Below are 16,087 nucleotides of genomic sequence, written 5' to 3'. Positions count from 1 at the left end.
GGTGATGACGTCACAATCTGCATGTTCGCTCATGCAGTACACGCCCGGAAGGTGTTGCGCGCGGTCCTCAAACAGCCAGAGTTGCCACAAATATATTTTCGCGCTATTTATTTACAATGTCTAAGCGCATTTTATCTAATTTTTTTTCACTAATTGTGTTTCAAATACTGTTTGAACATATTTTGTATCAATAATTGTTGCATATTTGAGTATACACAGGCGCACACAAATGTTTTCAATTACGGCAATATAATATGTCATTACAGTCTATTATATTGTATGTTCTGCTTATATTTGTATATATTTACACACACGCACACGCTATCTGCTTATATGTTTACATATTTACACACTCGCACACGCTATACACACTTTGAAGCACACTTAGAAGATTTCTAGACTGTGGTAGTCATTGAAGCAGTCGACAGCACATAATGGGATACCACACGTTTCACACCATGTTTGCACAAGCTTCCGTTTCTTGTCTCTACGTGTCGTTGTTTTACACACCAAGCAATCACGTTGGGCTATTGCACGCTTCACACCAGGTGGCAAATACTTAAGTTTGTGTGCTAGGAAGTACATAAAAATCTCTGAATTTTCCAATAACATCGTTCATGTAGTGCCTCACTCGCCACAGTCTATCATCAGGTGTTCGGTCCTGAACACTTCCAAAATGTAGACACCTGAGGAGTATCTGAAACCTGTCTCGTGACATATATTTCCTGAATAAAGGTGTTGGTATTGTCTTGTCCTTGCTCCAATAGTCATTTATTGCATGTTTGTGACAGTGCTTCATCAACAAACAGAGTGCCAAAAACACATACATTTCCGCCACTGTGGTATTTTTCCAACGCTGCAGTCGTGAAAATTCTGTGATTTCCCTCTCAATCAGGTAAGCAGCATGCAGGTTCGTTTGGTGTACAATGTATTCCATGAGTGGTTCATCATAGAATGCTGTAAAATATTCCATCTCAGCCATGTCCTCACCTTGATTAGGGAAAAGGTTTGTAATCCCTACATCTTTATCGTCAAAGTGAGGAATATTAGGAATAAAATCGTCACCATCACTCCACTCAAGTACACCAGGCGTCCTGCGAGATGCAGAGGAAAGACGGCGAGGAAGCGATGCATACCGGCGACCAGGAGCTGAATACCGTCTGCGAGAAGCACGGCGGCTACGTGCACGTGAGGTGGGTGCACGTGAGGTGGGTGCACGTGAACACGAGGGTCTTGGTCCCTCATGTGGTGCCATGCGGTGGCGCTTGGCCGGGCGAGATGCTGCTGACGCGACAATTTCTCGCCCAGTTACACCACTGGTACCAGCCACAGGCTCAATAAAACTTTGATCTGAGTCACTAAACCCAGAAAAGGAGTCGCCTCCCTCTGACTCGTCACCCTCAAACAGAAAATATCCACAGGAACTGTGAGGTCGTGGTAGAATTGGGGTAGAAAATGGGCGAGGAGGCATGGGAGAGCGTATAGGCCTCGCCATGGCATGGCGGTCATTTTCACTTTCACTGCTGCTGCTACTGTCACCCGACAACTGTGTATAATCCTCATCGTTGTCTGAATCGTCAAACACACTTTCTTCACCTTCAGAGAATAATTCGTGGGCTATTTGCTCTGGGGTGAGGGACTGAGTGGTGCGTGCCCGTGAGGCGTTTGACCGTGCGCTCGCCATGGTGACTCTCGCTAAACTGAGGCCTCCCATGCCATCGGATCGTGAGCTGGATTTTTTTTCAAAATGGCCGCTGTTTACTAGAGCCCCTGGGCAGCGTATGGGACCCCCAGCTACACCGCGGGCCATTCAAATCGTGCGCGGTACCCATACACTTCATATGAAGTGAAGCGCAGTTGACTGGTAAAACGATTTACACTTCATATGAAGTGATGCGCACTTTAAGGGTTAGTGTCAAACTTTTCTCTTGCAGATATTTTTTGATGGCAGGGCAAACCACTCTACATCACAGTTTTTCTGCACGTTATATATTTTTTAAAACTCTTGGATTTTCGGAATGATACACGAGCAAGGGTTTAATTTTCAAATCGCCACACAGCACAAGAGTTAGCCTATCCTGACACAAGTTAGCCCAAGTTAGCTTGTGTCCGGGCAGTGACGTCTCCTCTTGGGTAATGTATGTCCTCTTCGGCAATTTTTTCCAGAATAGCCATGTCTCCTCACAATTAAACACTTGTTGTGGAATATATCCATCAATACAGTATCTACAAAATCTTTAAAATCACGAACAAATCTTTCAGCCCCTACTTTGTCTGAGCTGGCACCCTCACCATGCCTCACAACACTATGAATACCACGTCTTTTTTCAAAATTTCTCAAACCATCCCCTACTCACCTTAAACTTTTTCGTATCTGCAAAACTCGTTCTAGGGGTTTTCTTTATAAGATCTTGCATGAAGATTTCATTGTTGAACAAACCACACACTGGAAATTGAATAGACGACGACATTTTGATCCGTCCTGGACCATTATAAAGTCGATTGTGATGAGATGAGGGAAGCAAGAGCATTAAGTAGGCAAGAGAGAGAGGTGAGGAGATGGCAAGTATGTCGTATGTACATGAATAAAACATGTACATACTTATACATAACGTGTGTAAATAGTGTAATAAACACAATAACAGTATTTTGGGAGGAGGAATGTTGGCGAGTAATGTGTTGGAGGAGGGAGGGAGGACTGGCAGGGTGTGGCAGCTCACTCATGTTTTTTGGGCTCACCATACCAACATAGTGGATCGTTATGGTGAATACATACGTAGATGGGTATATACAATGTGTGTATATAGTGTAATAACCGCAAAAGCACTGTTTGATTGTAGAATATGTCGCATATATGAGGCCCATAATTTTGAGCATAGCGATGTTCTATACTTTGAATTATATAAATTCCACAAATTACACACTTTTAAATAATATTACAGCAAAAAAAAGGAAGAAATGAATGAGAAACTTCAAAATAATTGCGCAACATTTTATTCGCAGCAACTGCCGTCGCACGGGGTGGCGGGGCCGACAGACCCCCATCGCTCCAACGCTCAGCGCCCATAATTTGCTCAACTTCCCAGCTCCATCGCAGCTAAAGTAAGTCACATACAATATTTTTTGTTTAGTTTCCCGTGATCAGACTGCATTTTAACAATATAAGAAGAGAAAAAAAAATTTTGGAAAGAATTTATTTCTTGTGCACCAGGGTGTTATTTGGAGACAGAGCAGTTCAGTGGTTAACTACTAAATTTTTTTTTCTCCCACACACACACCCCCTAGGAAGCAGCCTGTAACAGCTAACTCCCAGATACCTATTTACTGTTAGGTAACAGGGGTCATCCCCTTTTGTACAAAGAATCTGCTAAAGCTTTTAGGGCTAATCTTTGACACTCGTTTGTCTTTGTCGCCCCATATTTTTTATGTCCGAGTTGAATGCTCTAAGGCCCTTAACTAACTTTAGGTCATGTCCTATACTTCTTGGGGAGCTAATCGACACTGCTCCTCTCTTTACATTCCTCTCTCGTTCTGTCTAAACTCGATTATGGCCCTGTTTACTCGTCTGCTTCTCCTTCTACCCTTCACCATCTGGACACACTGCATCATACTGGGTTACGGCTCAGGTCTGGTACCTTTCCTTCGACACCTACCCTAAGCCTGTATGTTGAAACTGGCGTCCTGTTTCTACAGGATCGCCATGATCGCTACTGTCTTCTCCACCTTGCACGGTCCTTACAGCACCCTCACTCTTGCTTATGTCATGCCTTGACCTTTACCCATCCTGTGGTTCCTGTTCCTCTTCACCACCTATCTCTTTCTGTACGGTTGTCTCTCTTACAAAATGCTCTTTCAGTTTGTGTTACCAATATTTGCCCTCGTGTCATTCCGTCTTTGCCCCTATGGAGGGGTCCCCGTTCCTAAATTCTGTAAGCCTTGACCCACATGACTAAAACTTTTACCCCTCCTACAGTTCTAAATCACCTTTTCCTTGAACACTTTTCTTCACACTTCCACTCTATTTCCGTCTTCACCAATGGGTCTTAAGTCTGCAGACGGTGTAGGCTACTCTGTTGTTTTTCCTGACTGCACTTTTGTCTCCTGCCTCCGGAGACTAGCATCTTCATGGCAGAACTTTATGCTACTTATTCTCTATGCTCTTCATCAACTCTTTTCTCGCTGTCAATCCTCCTCTGTGTTTGTAGTTGACACTTGCAGTGCCCTCATGGCTCTAGAATCCTTTAATCCAGTCCATCCTTTGGTAGTTGAAATTCAACATTGGCTGTTTCTTATCTCCAGTAGATTTAAGACAGTGGAATTTCGCTGGATTCCCACCCATATTGGTGTGTTCTTAAATGAGCGTGCGGATACTGCCGCTAAGGAAGCTATCCGTACCTGTCCCGTCTCCCGTAAAGGTATTCCTTATTATGACTTTTACCCAGTTATTCATTTCCCCATTCTTGCCCGTTGTCAGGGTTGTTGGTCTTCTGTTACTGGTAACAAACTGCGTGCTCTTAAGAGTAGTGTGTTCCCGTGGCCTTCCTCCTACCACCGTAACCGGTGGTGGGAAACGGCTCTGGCGAGGTTGTATATTGGTCATACACATTTAACTCACGGGCACTTAATGGAGCGCTGCCCTGCTTCTTATTGTCCAAACCGTTGTCTCTACATGTCCTGACTTCCAGGACTTACGTGTCTTGCTTCCCGACCATCCCTCACTGTCAATTGTCCCTCGATAAAATTCTTGGTAAATTCAATACCTTTGATATTGTTCGCCGTATGCGTTTTTGTTCTTGTATTGGCGACGTTAGTGATATTTAGCGCACTATGATTATCCCACATATTTGATGGTTTGATAATTACTGTACTGTACAGTACTTTGGTTTGGAATGTATCAAATAAAGTTGTTTCATGTATTCAAATGTGTGAGAAAATCCACTGGGGCTGTGAGATGAAACGAACCTGTAACAAAGGCATTGCCAGTTGCATACTCTACCACCACTGATGGTAAAAGTCTTACAACTGGATATCTTGTGTGATGGGTTATGGTATCACAGCTATACTGAACCAAGATGGTATGGCTCTCCCTCACATAAATGAAAGAAATGCTGCTATTGGCCTTGCAGTGTGTAAGTTGCAGGTGGAAACAAATGAAAATTATCAAATAAATAATTAAACAATTTACTGAAATAGTAATGAACAAAAATAACACATGACAATACTTGACTATCATGTAATGCAAAGGTGAACAAGTTAGTATGACCTTAAATGCAAAAAATAAACTAAAAGCAATGAATAAAAGTATGAAGATATACTGGTGTTCTGAAGACAGCTACCATACCACCATGGCATCAGTCACACGACGTTGGCTGGAAGCGGACGACGGGTTAGAGACACGAAGGTGATCCTAGAGCACTAAGGGAGAGATTGCCTCTCCAGGGAGGCAGCGCTCTTTATATAGTCCGGCGGTGATGACTCATCCAGTGTCAACACGAGGTGGACATCTGGTCAACTAGCAAACTGCTCGTTGTGGCAGGCGGTGCCTTTGTGTTGAGCTGTACCACTGTCAGTTGAAGGCGGCTAACTGCTTGTTTGTGGGGACAAACTGCCAGTTAGCAGTGGCGCCCGGCTTGCCTCTGAGTCGTACTAGGCCGTGCCAGGCCCTGGGGGGTATGGAGAAGTGGCAGGACTGATGACTCTTCTGGGCTGGTGTAGATGTATACTTCCAGTGCAGAGGCATTGAAGGTGAAGGGAAAAGGCAGTTCCACTGCTATGCAGGGGATTCACATGACACTTGTGAAGCCACAGAAAGTCTGGAGGCCCTACTGAAGCCAGTCCAAGTATTAAGTAAAACCCCTGAAGTACGCCAGTGAAGGGTAAAGTGAAGGGTGAAGCAAGACCGTATGCCCCAACTTCAGGCACACACAGAAAATCACGTTTTGGTCCCGCCTCTCAACTGTGTATTTGAAGTTGGGGCGTATGGTGTTGAACTGCTTCAGCCTTCACCTGAGTGCTTGTAGGGCTTACATAAGACGTTGACTCAAGGAGTGGCCTCAAAACTTGCTGTGATTTATGGGGAAATCCGGTTGTAAGACTTTTACAAAGTCAGTAATATACTGTGGTAGAGTATGCAGCTGCCAGTGCCTTGGGCAAAGGTTTACGTCGCCTCACAGCTCCAGTGGATTTTCTGCTTGGTGTATATCAGGTTGTGATTTTGTGTGTGTACCGTATTGTTATGATCGCCGTCTGATAAGTTCTTTCTGGCCTCAAGAGTCATTGTTACCCATCTAGAAAGATTGCAGATGGCCAAAGCAGTTATTTAAGTTAAGAAGGGACAAGTCTTAAACATAATTTTGCATAATATTTGACTGTAAAGGGGTAAATTGAGGTAGATTGAAAAACAAAATGGTGAACCGGGCAGGCGGTACTCACAATTAGGCGAGTACACTCGGGAACTTTTAAAGTGCAACCAAACATGCTTTAGGCTCTCACAACAAGAGGTGAGTGGTGGTGGCTCAGGTGCTCAGCCAATCAGAGCACCTAAGGAGGGAGGGCAGGAGTGAGAAGGGGGTGGTATGTGGAAGTTTGGTGACAGTTGTGTGTAGTTTGTTCATCTTCATTGTAAGTTTCATGGCTTGGTGTGCATTTCCCTAGTAAATTTAATTAGGGAAAAATTCAGGTGTTTGATTTTTTAAATCAACTTTTTAAATGTTGAGTTGTTAAAGCCTCAAAGTGCATGGAGTTGGTTTGGGAGTATGGCATCCTCATGCTGTTGCGTGCTCGCGTGAGGTAGCAAAGGTGATGTAAAGTTGTGGGGTGTACATGCTTGGGACGTCCTCTCTCGGGATGGCTGGTGTTAGACCTGCGTGTTTGTCGGTTGTTGAAAAGCCGTCATCCTTTGCTGTTGTGGTATTGATTTTACATTGTTCATCTTGTAATTAATACTGTAGTGCGATATCTAGGGCTACCATTTGTAGGTTTAAAATGTCTAATACAAACAGTTGTCCAATGAGTTTTAATAGGAAATATCATCCACCAAGCACCATTGTACAATTATATTAATTGATAGTATATGGATTGTGCAGAACTGCTTAGAATGATCTTTAACACTTGGCTATATTGGTCATGTCAAATACCTGCACGGTGAATGCTCAAAGACCCTTTCTTTATTCAGTGTTGTCACATACCTCATGGGGGTATGGATAGGCAAACACTCATTCGGTTAAACTTGCCTTGTAGTACTTTCAGAGCTCAGTAATTTGGAATCTGGTTAGCACTTTCCAAATAAATTGACCTTTAAAGTGAATTCCTATTTGGTTTAAAACATTATACCGAATGAGAAACTCGGATTATATAGCCGAACACCAGAAATGTTGTTATTCAATTTGGTTGCCTAAAGCACATTCAAGGACTACACATTACATGGCATTCCAGGATTCCTCTATACCTTGCCTTATGCTGTAAACATTGCCACAACCCTGTGTTTTATTGATTTAAATGGCCACAGGGAGGCATACAACACTGCAGATTATGATGTCATTAGTTATCCACTGTGCTGACAAGTGGGCTGACTGATGTTCGTTGACACCTGTATCGTGCTTCAATTTAATCGCCATGAGATCACCCTCTCACTAGACTCGTCTGTAGGAAGTACAGTATAGTATCTCAAATTACCTTGGATCATAAATAGCATAAGACTTGGGGGTAGGAGAGGGTTGCAGTGTTTGTCATGGCTCTCAGTTGTTCCTGGTATTAGGCAATTTAGTTATGGAATCATTTTTGTTGGCCAATGTTAAACTATTTCGAAAGTAGATGTTTTTCTGAAAGGGAAGGGGGGGGGGGAACCTCTATGCTTGGATACAGTTATCTAAGTGAATACTTAGATTTATACAGTAGAATAACTACCTTCTTTTCCTTAGTCAAAAAGGTTACTTGTTTATTTCTAGGGACTTGTATTTTCTTTTATTTTTAACTGCAGCAACTTTCAGTGAATGATAGATTCTTACTGAAAGGACCTTTACTTCATTGTTGTTGCTTTATGGTCATCTCATTGTGTACAGGGATTCCGCGAAGCTTTTGGGGTTAGTCTTTGACACTCGTTTGTCTTGGTCAGCCCATATCTCTTGCCTCCGAGTTGAATGCTCTAAGGCCCTTAACCTCCTTAAGGTTTTGTCCCATACTTCTTGGGGAGCGGATAGGCGCACGCTTCTCTATTTGCACTCCTGTCTAAACTCGATTATGGTTGCCCTGCATACTCTTCTGCTTCTCCTTCTACTCTTCGCCGTCTTGATGCTTTGCACTATACTGGGTTGCGTCTCGGCTCTGGTGGCTTTCGTTCGACTCCCGCCCTTAGTTTGTATGTTGACACTGGCTTTCTCTCTCTTCAGGATTGCCGTGATCGCTACTGTCTTCGCTATCTTGCGCGGTCCTTCCAACATCCTTCCTCTCGCCTCTGTCGTGCATTGACTTTTCCTCCTCCTGTGGTTCCTGTTCCTCTTCATTGTCTCCCACTTTCTGTCCCGTTATCTCGCTTACAGGATTCTCTTTCTGTTCATATTTCTAATGTTTCTCCTCGTATTGTTCCTTCATTACCTCCGTGGAGAGTCCCCCTTCCCAAGTTTTGTACGTCCTTGACTTGTATTACTAAAGCCTTTACCCCTCCTACAATTCTGAAAAGCCTCTTCCTTGAGCACTTTTCTTCGCACTCCCACTCTATTTCCATCTTCCCTGATGGGTCTAAGTCTGCGGATGGTGTGGGCTACTCTGTTGTTTTTCCTGACCGTACTTACATGTGTCGCCTCCCTTCGGAGGCTAGCGTCTTTACGGCAGAACTTTATGCTATTCTCTATGCTCTTTGTCTCTTGCTTTCTCATTCTCATTCCTCCTTTGTGGTTGTAGTTGATTCTCGTAGTGCCCTCATGGCTCTAGGGTCCTTTAATCCTGTCCATCCGGTGGTCATTGAGATTCAACATTGGCTGTTTCTTATTTCTAGTAAATTTAAATCAGTAGAGTTTTGCTGGGTTCCCAGCCATATTGGTGTTTCAATGAGCGTGCGGATGCTGCCGCTAAGGAAGCTATCCGTTCTTGTCCCATCTCCCGTAAAGGTATTCCTTGTTCCGACTTTTATCCTGTTATTCATTCTTCCCCGTTGGCAGGGTTGTTGGTCCTCTGTGGTTGGTAACAAGCTGCGAACTCTCAAACTTAGCGTGTCCCCGTGGCCTTCCTCCTACCACCGTAACTGGCGGTGGGACACTCCTTTGGCACGGCTGTGGGTTGGTCATACCCGCTTAACCCACGGTCACTTAATGGAGCGCCGCCCTGCTCCTTATTATCCCTCTTACAGTTGTGCATATCCTTGTTGAATGTCCTGACTTCCATGACGAGCGTGTGTCTTGCTTTCCGACCGTCCCTCGCAGTCACTTGTCCCTCGATAGAATTCTAGGTGAATCGCATACTTTTGATATTGTTCGCCTTATGCGTTTTTGTTCTCGTATTGGCATTCTTGGTGATATTTAGCGCCATCTGATTATTTTGCACTTTGATGGTGCTACATGGCCTTCCCGGTTTGGTGCCTTCTTTTGGTAATTACCTTACCTTCATTGTTTTATTTTAATGTGGTAGTTGTGATATGGATTGTTCTGGCTCATGTGCAAGGTCTTGGATTTTTTTCTGTTTTATATTAAGAAATTGCCGGTCTTGTTACTATTTGTAGAGTTAGAGATCTGCATTAAGGCCTCAATATTATATTCTTTATTTTTGTTATAACATGTTATCAGCAATTTTTGTCGTTGGTAATATTTAGATTAATGTCAGTGATGTATATGACAAGGGTTAAGACCCCTTGTGGTATGAGCATTTTTCCCAGTCATTTCTTTAACAAATGAAAGGGTCCTCGTAACCATTCTTTTGTCCTTTCTACCATGTACCCGTTTGTTGCTTCTTGGTCTTTCATTTGGTACTTTGGTTATTAAAACAATGGCCTTTGATAATGTTGCAATTACCATTTCTAAAAAAAAAATGAGCAGGTTCATTAGGCAGGGTTCATTTTTAGCAAACAAAGTTTTACCAAAAAGAATTCTATTCCTTCAGGACCTTGCAGATGTTAGGTCAAACTAATTGTTTGAAAGGGCAAAACAGATTACTGTCAATGTTAGTTTTAATCTAGGTAAAATATTTCAGAATATTTGAAGAGTTTGGCAGACAAATTTAATCAAAGCTCTTAAATGATTTAAGTTACCAAAGACTTTGGTTTTCACATGTTGTATAGATGCTTCAGTGTTACTTTTCTAATGTTTTGTAAATTTAACAATGATCTTTAGTTAATTTAAATCATAATTTGTACAAAGGTTAGGTGTTGCATAGCTTTAAATTTACTTTCAAATATGAAAACTAAAATATTGACTAAAGTTTCTTCCACTTTAATATTTCAGACTAATTTGCAATATTTGTTAGTTTATGTAAATTGAATAGGTAGTCCACTTTTACATCTTTTCAATGCATTTTGCATGCACCTATGTAACAAGTTACAAATAGGTGTAAATTTTACCAAGTATTTATTTTCAAAGTAAAAAAATTTCAGATGTTTAAACATTGCATCAATAGTAGTAAACAATTTCCAGCATAATTTCAGGATAAGGTATATAAAGTAGTTTCATTAAAAAATTTTTATTTAATAAGTTTTACATATAGTATTTATAATACATCTAATATTTATTACTGTTTCAGGTTGTGGGACAGATGCTCCTAGATGAACAGAAGATCCAGAGATAATCACCTGTAAAAGAAAAATAAACATTAAACAGGGACACTACTTTTATTATCACCAATGCCTAATACTAAGCCCAAAAATCCTAACATCCTATCTTTTAAGATAGGCTCAGCAAGGCCTATCCCTTCCTCTGGTTTCAGTGCAGAGCTTGTTCCCTGAATGGGTGCTTTAGTGCCATCAACACATTGTACATATGCTTTACTCAAAGCACTGTACAATGCATGCCAGGCACTAAAGTTTTAGATGCATCCACCCATTCAGCAAACAAGCCCTGTGAGAATTAACAATGTAACCATTGTTAAGGGTCCCTAAACCTATGCAAATCTAGTCCATCTATTAGATGGGTAGTAGAGCAAAGCTCTGAAAAAGCGAAGCCAGGGAAATCTGCAGGACTGCCTGGTCCCCTTTTATGAAATGGGGTAGGATCAGTACAAACTGCATCATCCCCTGTGGGTTGTAACAGTAGGACATGGTTACACACCTATAAATGGACTAGATAAGAGAATTAAGATTAGGTCATTGATATAGCTAAAGCATCAAATTCAAACTCACCCACTTTTGTAGAGTAAAGGAGACTCACTCCAAGCCAGTCCATGCATCATAATCACTTTCACCTGAAAAATATTTCAACAAATTAATTTCAGATTTAAAGCCAATCTTCCTTTACTTTTCAAATTAGCATTCAGTAGTTTACAAATTCAGATGGAAAAAATTTCTTTAAGGAATTTACCTTTCCTACATATTCTAGTAGCAGTAGTAAGAATCTAATTTAGCAATATAAATATTTCCACATTCTGGAAAACTATATAAATTTAAAACCAAGCTAAAGTAAACATTGAATATTTTTTTTTACTTTCAAGGGAAAAATACAATCACTTAGAACAAAACTTTTCCTGCCATTAACTTTATTTGACTCATTATTACCCTTAACAGTGTTATACATTTATAGATGATTAAAGCTTATTTAACAAACATTTAATGTTAACTAAACAAGATTTATATTTCATTAAAATTTTATTAATAAAACACCCTCAACTATGCTGTTTAAGATCTAATGCCCCACATTACAATTTTCACAATTTCAACATACCATTCTATTCAATACATTTCTGAAAGGACTAAACTTGCAGATATGGTACCCACTAGCCTAAGCCTAGACTTCCATACCCTAATATTTAATAGGTTTTTAGCAATTAACTTCTACCCTCTAATTCCAATGTACACAACACTACTTACTGTAGATCTGCAAGTATTTTTCTGCAGCTCTGTTGCCAGGACCTTCCACAATCTGTCATGTGAACAGCAAATATTACTAAAAAGTTATTTGCATAGCAATGTTATTTTGTTCATACCTGTACCACTAGTTTAACAGTTGCCGTTTTAAATGGCACACTAACTATCTTGTTGTCCCATTTTATTAAAGAAACAAAGCTATAGTCATTTCAAGTCAACATCCTATACAAATTTTATTTTCCAACAACTTTAGTCATGAACATTTTTCTGGAACATTGCAAAAACTAATTTAACCATGTATAACATTTGAATAAAAGCAATACAAAATTTATATATACAAATTCTTATTCTTTTGCAACCACTGCTTACTACTAGGGGGACAAATTTATTCTGTAATTATGTACCAAGCATTTTAGTCTGAAAATTCATAATTAACCCAACTATACTACCAAGACAATGTGATTTTACTAAATTTAGTAATATTTTTACACTAGCAACTATACAAGGCCATATTCTCTCCAGTTATCACCACACTTCTGCAGGTGTAAGGTTCTATCTCCCTCATCTGCAGCACTCATGACCACACTTGGTCTTTATTATAAATTTCTTATGAACCTGATACAGTACTGTTAACGGATTAAATGTTGTGGGAACAATTTAGCTACAGTTCTGCCAAAGGAATGATTAATACACCATGCAAGCCAACTAATATTAGAATTAGAAATATTTAAAGCAGAAGTTTTTATCATACAGGATGTTATTTTAGAAGAATGGGTGGTGTGGTGGTTATGTTATGGTTGAGTAACATGGTACAAGAGGGCAAGTAGTTGCTGAGCAAGTATGCCAATTTCAATTTCTAGCAAACTGGCAGATACAGCATAAGTGCACACTTTCTGCATGGATTCTAATGGCAGAGTTACTGGCCACCATTCACTAATGACTAGGGGAAGTTAGCTCAGAGCATCTTTGATGTGCTTTGATGGCAACGAAAATGTTGCCCCCTTCAAAAGTTAAGCTTGTCTACAGCATTTCTTTTTTAATTAACTATGTAAGGGGGAGATTCTGAATAACAAGTGCCAATAGGCACTGCCACTGGCTTATGGCAAAAGATTCTGTAGCAATAGAATTATAAGCCACACTTTCTCCCCTTCCTCCCAACTGTTCGGTGTCAAGAGGGGGGGGGGGTGTCCATTTACTGTACCACTTACATTTTAGTGTGGGCTTCATCCACTATTCTGATGTTAGCTGGAACATTTGTGCCAGCTGCTGGTTTGAAAGGGAGGCATACCATGTGCCAATTCAGGAAGCTTTCCACGTTCCTCACTGCATGTCAGCTCAGGACCTCGCTACCATGTTGGGAGGCAGTTGAAGACTAACCAATCAACATCCCAGGCTGGAGAGCAGTGCCAGCTCAGGGACAATTTACCACCTGCAAAAAATTTAATACTCTTAATCTACACCATCTATCCCATCTTTACCTAGCCCTCAAACCTTACATTTGTCAGCATTAAACTGCATCTGGTAGTCTTAACCATTTCAAAACTATATAGGGCATCGGTATTTTTTATTTGCCAATTCTGCAACTATTTCAGTCTAAACCATAATCTTGCTAACCGAGGTCCAAGGAGAGCTTTTAGGCACTACTTACAACACTTCTCCCAACTTAACCCCATTTATACTAATTTCCATTGGTATAGCCATGACCTAATCAACTTCAGTCAGCATTCCCAATGATCCGAGCCCTTATCAATTTTGCGCCACTATCAAAATATCTGCTGAAGTCAAGGTACACAAAATCACAAACCTTACCACTATTTCCTCAACTATGCAACCTAATCCATGAACATTTAGTAATAAAACTATGCGATTCATGTATCTAGTCATGTTTCTCAAAGAGTAGAGAAATGGCACTTGCAATGTTAGATTCTAGTAACTTTCCTCACAATAGACTAAGCTAATTGGTCACTAACTTTAGCGTTAAAGTTAACTCAAACTTTTCCTTTAAAACTTGCTATATTAGGAACTTTCCACGACCGGCCTTTACCAGACATAATTAACTAAATTAAGTGAATTAACTAAATGATAAGCACCATGGCAAACCACTTCGTTCTATTCAATTTCTTTAATTACTTTGTCCGGCTAGAATTTTTAGATTAGATTAAAGGAACACCCTCCCTGGTAACGGCTAAACTAGTTAACCAAATACAAATATTTAGGTAAAATACTTTCATAAAACCCGTCTACTTCCCCCACCAGTAGACTTGTTCAGCTAAAGGCATAATGTAATGTTCCACTTTAGTAAATAAAGACTTAAAAAAACACTACCCCATCTGTGTAGTTACCGGTTACCTGACATTCTACGCTTAAAATAACCCATCTATTCCCCATAATTGTTGGATATAACTTGCCTCTCACCCGCTGGTCGAGTACACAGCAGTATATATCCTCCTCCATCACTCACCGCGTGGATACTATTTCACTCTGGCCGCAAATTGCCTCAAATCACCTACGTTGTCCATAAACATATATAGAAGAGCAACTGACCGTAACACCCCGTATAGCGATCATTACATAACGTGGGAACATTAGTAGTACTGCTGTCAAAACATAGATGGCGCCAGGACAAACGGTAATTCCTATGGACTCGGATACAAGACACTCCGTACATTGACAACATCGCACACTAATATTTTTACCACTTCGGACACCAGCTTTAGACGTTTCGCATATGTGTACGTGTTCCATATTAAAACGACAATATAATGCTATTAACAATTAAAATCTTCTATTTAACAGGCATATAGTTATTAAATGAAGTTTAGTGATGTAATAGACATAATCCGGAGTTGGTAAGGACGCCGCCCGCCAGCGTAAACACAACACACCCGAATGCCCACAAACACGATACAACGCACAAAACACAACACTTCTGTCAGTTTTTTGATAAACTCCTTTTATATTTATTATGTGATAGTTATACTTGCATAAAATGATAACTATTATAGGTAAGCGACTAATATTTAATATTAATCAATAAAAAAGAAGTCAGAAGCCACACGCCTGTCTGTACATGTCTTTTGTGTAAAAGTATTTTGGGCGCTCATGTACTTGTGCGCTAGCTGGCGTTCACACCTGTTCTCGCCTACAAGCATTAGAATTAAACAAACATATTTATTTTTTTCATTTATATACAAGAAGAGAAGGCTACTCTTGAGTCTGTAATATTCATCTGATCACTGATCTCCCATTTGGTCCTCATTGATTTATAAAATAAAAAAAAATAAAATAAAATGTTTATTTAGGTAAGGTACATACATACAATAAATTTTTACAAAGATTGGTTGACTTATAGGTAGAGCTTAGCTTGAGCTACCTCATCCCTTTGTGTGTATTTTACCTCAATAAACTTATTTCAATTTCAATTCAATTTCAATATAGGTAGAGCTAGTACATACAATGCCTAAAGTCACTATTACGCAAAGCGTTTCGGGCATGATAAACTTAAATGACAAGCTTAATACTAATTGAGGATAATGAGTAGAATGAAAATAAGAAATGAAAACATAGATGAAAAAGCAGTACAAATACAATTATGTCCACAAACAGCGCTCTTAAAAAAAAAAAACAGAAATTGGTTAACAATAGAAGGGTAAGGTAGGTTACAGGGAATTTATTAGGTATAGCTTCGTTTTTAACTTAAACTGGTTGAGAGAGGTACAGTCTTTAACATGGTTGGGAAGGTCATTCCACATTCTGGTCCCCTTGATTTGTAGAGCATTTCTAGTTTGATTAAGTCGTACTCTAGGAATATCAAAACTGTCTTACTTAAAACTTATCTTAACTTATCTTACTTAAAAACTTAATATCAAAACTTATCTTACTATTATTGAATGTCAATAACCGTATTATGCAATTTCAATTTCTTCTATTTCTTTCTTTATTATGCACCCCATACCCATCCCGTGGGCGGTGGTGTAAAGGATTACAGAGGCACATAATCGGTTCAGGAACTGAACCCTCTAGTTCGGTTAGCTAAGCAAGTAACAGTGTTTGACGCTAGTTACAAAATTATTAATGTTGTATACA

The 16,087-nt window shown here is 40.1% G+C and overlaps 1 long non-coding RNA gene across 1 annotated transcript in view; it reads right to left on the bottom strand.

Moving 5' to 3' along the window:
* Positions 1-14,989, bottom strand: part of LOC138359172 (uncharacterized) — a 209,684-nt gene extending 194,695 nt beyond the window's left edge. Inside the window, exons 1-4 of the long non-coding RNA XR_011225832.1 lie at positions 14,410-14,989; positions 13,210-13,430; positions 12,005-12,056; positions 11,321-11,382 (exon numbers count right to left, since the gene is read on the bottom strand). This is a non-coding gene — a long non-coding RNA (uncharacterized lncRNA). The remainder of the gene's footprint in view (positions 1-11,320; positions 11,383-12,004; positions 12,057-13,209; positions 13,431-14,409) is intronic.
* Positions 14,990-16,087: the final 1,098 nt, after the last annotated feature.

The sequence above is a fragment of the Procambarus clarkii genome, chromosome 89 (assembly GCF_040958095.1).
Source record: "Procambarus clarkii isolate CNS0578487 chromosome 89, FALCON_Pclarkii_2.0, whole genome shotgun sequence".
Taxonomy (NCBI): domain Eukaryota; kingdom Metazoa; phylum Arthropoda; class Malacostraca; order Decapoda; family Cambaridae; genus Procambarus; species Procambarus clarkii.
Note: the sequence above shows the minus strand (reverse complement) of the source record. Positions and strands in the feature narration are given on the sequence as shown.